Source organism: Mercenaria mercenaria, unplaced genomic scaffold (assembly GCF_021730395.1).
Source record: "Mercenaria mercenaria strain notata unplaced genomic scaffold, MADL_Memer_1 contig_2088, whole genome shotgun sequence".
Lineage (NCBI taxonomy): Eukaryota > Metazoa > Mollusca > Bivalvia > Venerida > Veneridae > Mercenaria > Mercenaria mercenaria.
Genome location: NW_026460123.1, coordinates 27,234 through 33,803, shown reverse-complemented (window position 1 = coordinate 33,803; position 6,570 = coordinate 27,234).

Genomic DNA, 6,570 nt, shown 5'->3' with positions numbered 1-6,570 from the left:
TCTTCTACATGTACTAAACCTATATCTCCTCAACATTATTACTACATCAGTTCTTTAATCTCCATTTCCATTACTTTAAATTTAAAGTTATATAAAAGCAAACTAATTTCATCATACAGTCTTATTTTGTCCAATTATCCTTCTAGATCGCCATATCTTGTACCAATACTAAGTATGCAGTGGAGAGAATTTCTATAAGCTTAAGCTTTCAATTCAATCCACTTGTCTATACTATGTGCAAAACTGTATATTTGCAATTACTATGAGATACAATATAGATGAATAAATATGTTTAAACCAATTAAAAACAAAATAAAATAATCACGGGCTTGCACATATATGATTGCTGTACAGTTTAAAGTTGTAAAATCTATAATCATTCAGTGCAGAACATCCCGCCGAAAATAAATCAATCAATCATAGTTCCTCGATCATCATTGTGTCATTTTACATATTTCGCAACAAATACAGCAAGAAAATCCTGGTCGCATACTGATATTACTGATATTATTTTGCAGGTGTTTTAGAACTGAAAACCCAGCCTGCTCTGAGACTGAAGTGTGTTAGATCTTCCAACATAGATTTATATTTGCACACGTTAGTCTAAAAGAAAGTTTAGTTTTACTCCGGAATATTGAAATTAATCTTACAAAATGACAAAATGATAATTCAATTTATTACATATTGAAATATAATACTCATTAGGGTTTGGGTTATTATAACAGTAGATTGATCTGAGATGCAGTATTCATTGCCAGATCGGATCTCACGAGGCGCGTAAGCGCCGAGTGTGATCCGACCTTGCAAATTCCACGAGAGCCGAATACAAAGTCCCAGATCTAGCTACTGTTATAATGACCATTTTATTATATACCTTTACCATTTTGATTCTTGTTTTGTCCTTGAACGAAAAATTCAATGTTAATCGATATTAAATGGAACTTAGTGAAGTTTTTATGTGCGCTATTTATAGAAATGTGTCGGGTCATGCATATTTATGAAAATAGTCCGGGCAGCATACAATACGGAATTTAAAAGGTACAATGCGGAATTTTTGTCTGTGTGTTTATATTTAATTGTGAAATACAAGCCAATTTTTTACAGAATTTATATAGGTATATGAAAAAAAAATATTAACTGCCGCTGTGGTGTAATGGTTATATATCAGCCTTTTATCCGCGCGATCAGGGTTCGAAGCTCGATCAAAGTGGCAACTTTAAATACGTTTATTCTCTCTTTTTTTTCTTGTTTCAGATGTAACGAGATATCTATCGTTATTTAACCATAGCTTTATTTTATGAGTGATACATGTTTTCCTTTATATTACAGGAACTTGACGATTTGCTGGCAGTTTTTGGCTTTAATTGTTCATTTAGTAACCATGAAGACAACGTGCGTATGTTTGAGGAAGAAAATAGCACAGATGAAGTCATTGGTAACTAATTATCATAAACTCCAAAAGTATACTTCAGTAATTACAACATAACGCCATGATAACGGTATGTCTTATCTTTTTAAAAATGAAAAAAAAAACAGAAAATACTATGTAAGCAGTTAATTAAAATGATCCATGGCGACGCGTGCAACCATGGAGCCAGTGTGTCGCATTGGTAGTTTGTTTTGCAATCGGGCCTTCGCATTGTTTATCGTGTGATTTACCGCGATTCAGAGTTTGGACGTTTCAGGATTTAAACACGAGAGCATTAGCTGAGCTGTAAAAATATCCAAAACATAGGAATGATGAAATATGGTATATCCAAACATAAACAACAAGATGACCTTGTTTTTTGTTTTGGTCTTTTGTTTTTCATTAGTCATTTCAAATATTGTTTTGATCATAAATATGCTAAACTAATTCATCCGCCAAGAGATAAATACGGTGCAATCACTACGATAAATTAAAAATGTTTTTCTTACTAGCCGACTGGTCCGCGCGTCAAACAGTAGCTATACCATATCATGCAGTACTTAAATAAAAAAAATGTTTTCATTCATCTACATTTGTTGATTACTCATATCTGAACTTTATGACGTATGACAATTTTTAACAGGTCAAGATGGACAACTAGCTCATGGGCCAGACTCAGTAATTTCAATGTTGGATGATGCGTTCGAAAAGTTTGGTATGAAAGAAGACTAAAGCCGAATTCATGCAGTTAATTGTTATGGTTAGTGCGGAGCTACATTATCTATATATAAATAAAACATGTACAAAAATAATATACACAAAAGTGAAGGTTTTATCAAAACCTAAATAAAACAATACTCGATAAAAAAATATTTAAAAAAAAATACCTTCAGAAAGAATTATTCCTATAATCTTTCAGAAAAATCAGGCAGAAATTTGAACTTTTTAAAGTCTTTGTTACAGTTTCGTACTTAACGAAGCCAAACTATATTCAGGGCTACTAAGTACTATTTTAAATCAAAGCTGGATACGTTCTTTAACGCAGTATACGCAAGTATCAGTTATTGTTGGTCTTGTATATTTTCGTTTTGGTAAGATTAACAAGGCACACAGTTGCCAATGCTTGCATTACGTTTATCATCAATCCATCCTTCTATCCATCCATCCATTCCAACATTTCCATACTTAAATGGCTATAGGAACAATAGGTAACAGTACTTTTTCTTTGGTGTCATTCATTCCGTAAGGCTTTTATGTGGCTAATTTTCTTTTATGTGGCTAAAAGAACAATATAGAAAACAAATGAGTTGCCACATAAATACCCATATGTAGGAACGCCCGTCCATCCATCCATCCATCCATCCACCTATCCATCCATTCATTCGTCCACCCATCCATCCATCCACCTACACACACCCACCCGCCTGTCCGTCCGTCCGTCCGTCCGTCCGTCCATCCATCCATCCATCCATCCATTTGTCCATCCATCCATCTATCCATTCAGCCACCTAGCATAACAATTTATACACTATTTTGGGAATCATAATTATTTACGAATCCTTTTGCTATTGTTTAATTGTCCATCGTAAACAGTAACAGCTGGGACTCTATTTCTCCCTCTTTCTTTTAAAAGAAAGTTTCTTTCCCGTCTACTACACCTATACGAACGTAGAAAAGTGACCGTCGGTTTAAAAGAAAAGTATGATAATACATGTATTACAAAACTGAAAAAAAAATCGTTTAATTATTGTATCTTGTGTTTTTATGTGCATCGCAATGTATGTATATTTATTTGTACCTCATGTGTTACATATGTACTGAGAGTATATGAATAAATCTTGAAATCTTGAAATCTTAAATCTGGTCTAAACTTTCAGGACTAGACAAGAATCGTTCACGGTCAGCTTGATTACTTTGTCCGGCTCCGAAGCCTGAAGCTGTTATTAAAAAACGTTACAGGAAACTGTTTTGCATAATCCCTTTTTTCTCCGTAGACACACTGTACTTGTATATGACATATAAAGTACTCCCTAGACAATTAGCTTTGCATTTTAAACATTTAATTTTATTTATACTTTATTTTTACTTCATTTGAACAGATGCCTAATTGATGCCGGATTTGGGCGGATAAAGCAGCTGTACCGGAAGTCAGATGTCGCCGCTGTAGGTCATGCGGATGACGTAGTGAATAGGTCATCACGTAGCAACGAAGCAGTTATGTTTGGAAACGCTAAATGGACATGGAGACAATGGAAAGTTTTTCTTGCAGATAGGTTCAAAAAAGTTCCGAACATTGCCAAATATCACAGTTTTCTCTTCACTGCAGACGAGCCCGGGGTTGTTTACATGAAAGTTTCTTCGACGGACGAAGCGGAAGTGAGATTTGTCGTCTGCAAGACTCATCTTCTAGAAATGGATCCATCTAGTATCCCATCGGAACTTTCAGTGAGAGGTCTTAACACAGAACGCCATCGGTATTTATACAGGCACGTTCGACCCCTTGTAAGGCAGTCGTACCAGGACAGTTTTTGCCTCCCTCTAACAGCTACGGAATGACGACAAATTTCAAAATGCACTGTTTAAGAACGATAAATTCAAGTCGCAAAACATTTTATTTTCTATTAAGGAGGAAACTTTAAATAATAGTTTAAATTAAATTCTGGTAACAGCAATATGACATGTTTATCTGTATTAAAATTGTGATGATAAGTAGATTGAATAATTTATTTAATTTTACATTAAAAGTATGACGGTTAATGTGATATATTAACAAGATACATTTATTTCATGCGTACTACAAACTAAATCGTCTCAATTAATTGTTTCGACGTCATCGCGACGTAACTGACGTTATTTCATTGACTGTTAAGTTAGATATAACAATATATACATTTTTGGAAAGAGGATTTGTTGCAGAGAAACATTATACAAAAGCTCAAAATGTCAAAAAATCACCTTAAGCCACATTTTAACTTGATGCGGCTCTGACATGTCAGTTGGTGATGTGCGTTTCACATTTCATGATGTGCATTTACTTTTGTCGTGCAGTAGATAAGTCAGTTCGTGATGTGCATTCTGTAAGTTTCGTGCAGTAGATAAGTCAGTTGGTGATGCGCTTTTCACAACTGGCAATGTTCATTTAACATTTCGTGCAGTAGATAAGTCATTTGGTTATGTGCATTTCACAACTGGTGATGTGCATTTAACATTTCGTGCAGTAGATAAGTCAGTTGGATAGGTGCTTTTCACATTTGGTGATGCGCATTTTACATTTCATGCAGAAGATAAGTCAGTTGGTTAGGTGCTTTTCACAATTGGTGATGTGCATTTTACATTTCGTGCAGTAGATAAGTCAGTTGGTTATGTGCTTTTCACAATTGGTGATGTGCATTTTACATTTCGTGCAGTAGATAAGTCAGTTGGTTATGTGCTTTTCACAATTGGTGATGTGCATTTTACATTTCGTGCAGAAGATAAGTCAGTTGGTTAGGTGCTTTTCACAATTGGTGATGTGCATTTTACATTTCGTTCAGTAGATAAGTCAGTTGGTTATGTGCATTTCACAATTGAAGATGTGCAATTTACATTTCGTGCTGATGGACGGTACGACATTAATATCGTGTAACCGCGTTCCAGTAAGACATAAACAGTTTCAATAATAAAGTAGACTCGTGTTACATATCCATAAATGCAACGCTTCAGCAAAAGGAAATTTTGTCTTGGAAACTTTTGAGGTAATTATACGCGCACGTCATCTGACGTTAAGTCTTACATTTCGTCAGCAATGAAATGGTAAAGCAAACAGTCGGCATCTTTTTTTAATTCAAAGGATAAAGGCGAGAAAAGTGAATTTTTTTATGTATACTGGTTGAACAAAAAAAGTGTTTATGTATACTGGTTCAACAAAGAAAGTGTCCACACCTGGCAGTGTAAGAGTTAAGAGAGTTTTAAAACGGTTTAGAATTGTTTCAGTTTCCAACATTTTCAAAAACTCGGAAGATGGCACAACCTACTGAATGTATAAATAAAACAAACCACGGGGACTTTACGTTTCAACCAAACACCGTATTTAAACGTGTGAAAAAAACTGATTTGTCTTTGTAAACAATGTCAACGTTAACCAGTTTAAATGAAATCGCTGTAAACGAAATTATAAATGCTTTAATACTTGCTTCACTTTTACGTCATGTATAAAGCACGCACGCGACTTGCAACATCGAATGTAAATATGTTCCATAATTATTGCAATATAACTAACTGATCGATCTTTTCATGAAAAACTAAATTGAAATTTTAACGAATTTTAGCAAAATTGTAATTTTAAATGAGAAATTAGAGGCGTATTTTATTACGAGAATTCCGTGCGTTTTAAACCCGTTGGTGAATAAACTGTAGTAACTTTAAAGCATGGTGTCTCAGGTGAGCCAGTTATCTTTTGACCTGTGAAGAACATGCAAGACGACAGATGAAATACTGGAGTTCTTTCTTTTGCCAAAATACAAAAAGGTTAAAGATGCCTGAAGTACTTAAAGTATCTTCAATTTGCAATGTTATTTTTTATTATTATTTTTTTTTACAAAAATAAAAGATGGAAGGTCTCATAAGTATTATGTGTGATGAAAACAAGCGTCTTCTCATTCACAGGTTAGTCATTGATTCGATTTTTCTGCGAAGTTCTGGAAACAGATGTCACCCGGCCGGGTGATATTCAAAACAAGTATTACACCTTAATAGTGTCTGAATTGTAGTTTTCAAAATTATTCCCTGGTTGGTCTATAGGAAGTTTACATAGATTGTTTACTCTAGGGATGATATAGAGTTATAGAGCTTCTAATAAGTCACTGGTCTATTTTCATGTTTATCAGAAGCTAGATCTATATGATGAGCAGGATAAAAACCGCGTTTCCAAGCATTTTGTGTTGGGTACAGACGACAACAGGTCAGTATCTCTGCTGAAAGTCATTTAACGGTTGCGTGACATCCGCTCGACCTCATTGTTTTGAGCGCCAGTCCAGGCACAATCTTTGCAGTTTAACTATAAGTACCAGGCAAGCGACACGAGCGTCTCCAGAATGGATAAAATGTATAAAACGAAAAAGGACAAAGTGAATCATGTTGATGTAATTTCAAGAAGAACTATCTCCAGACAGAGATACTTACAT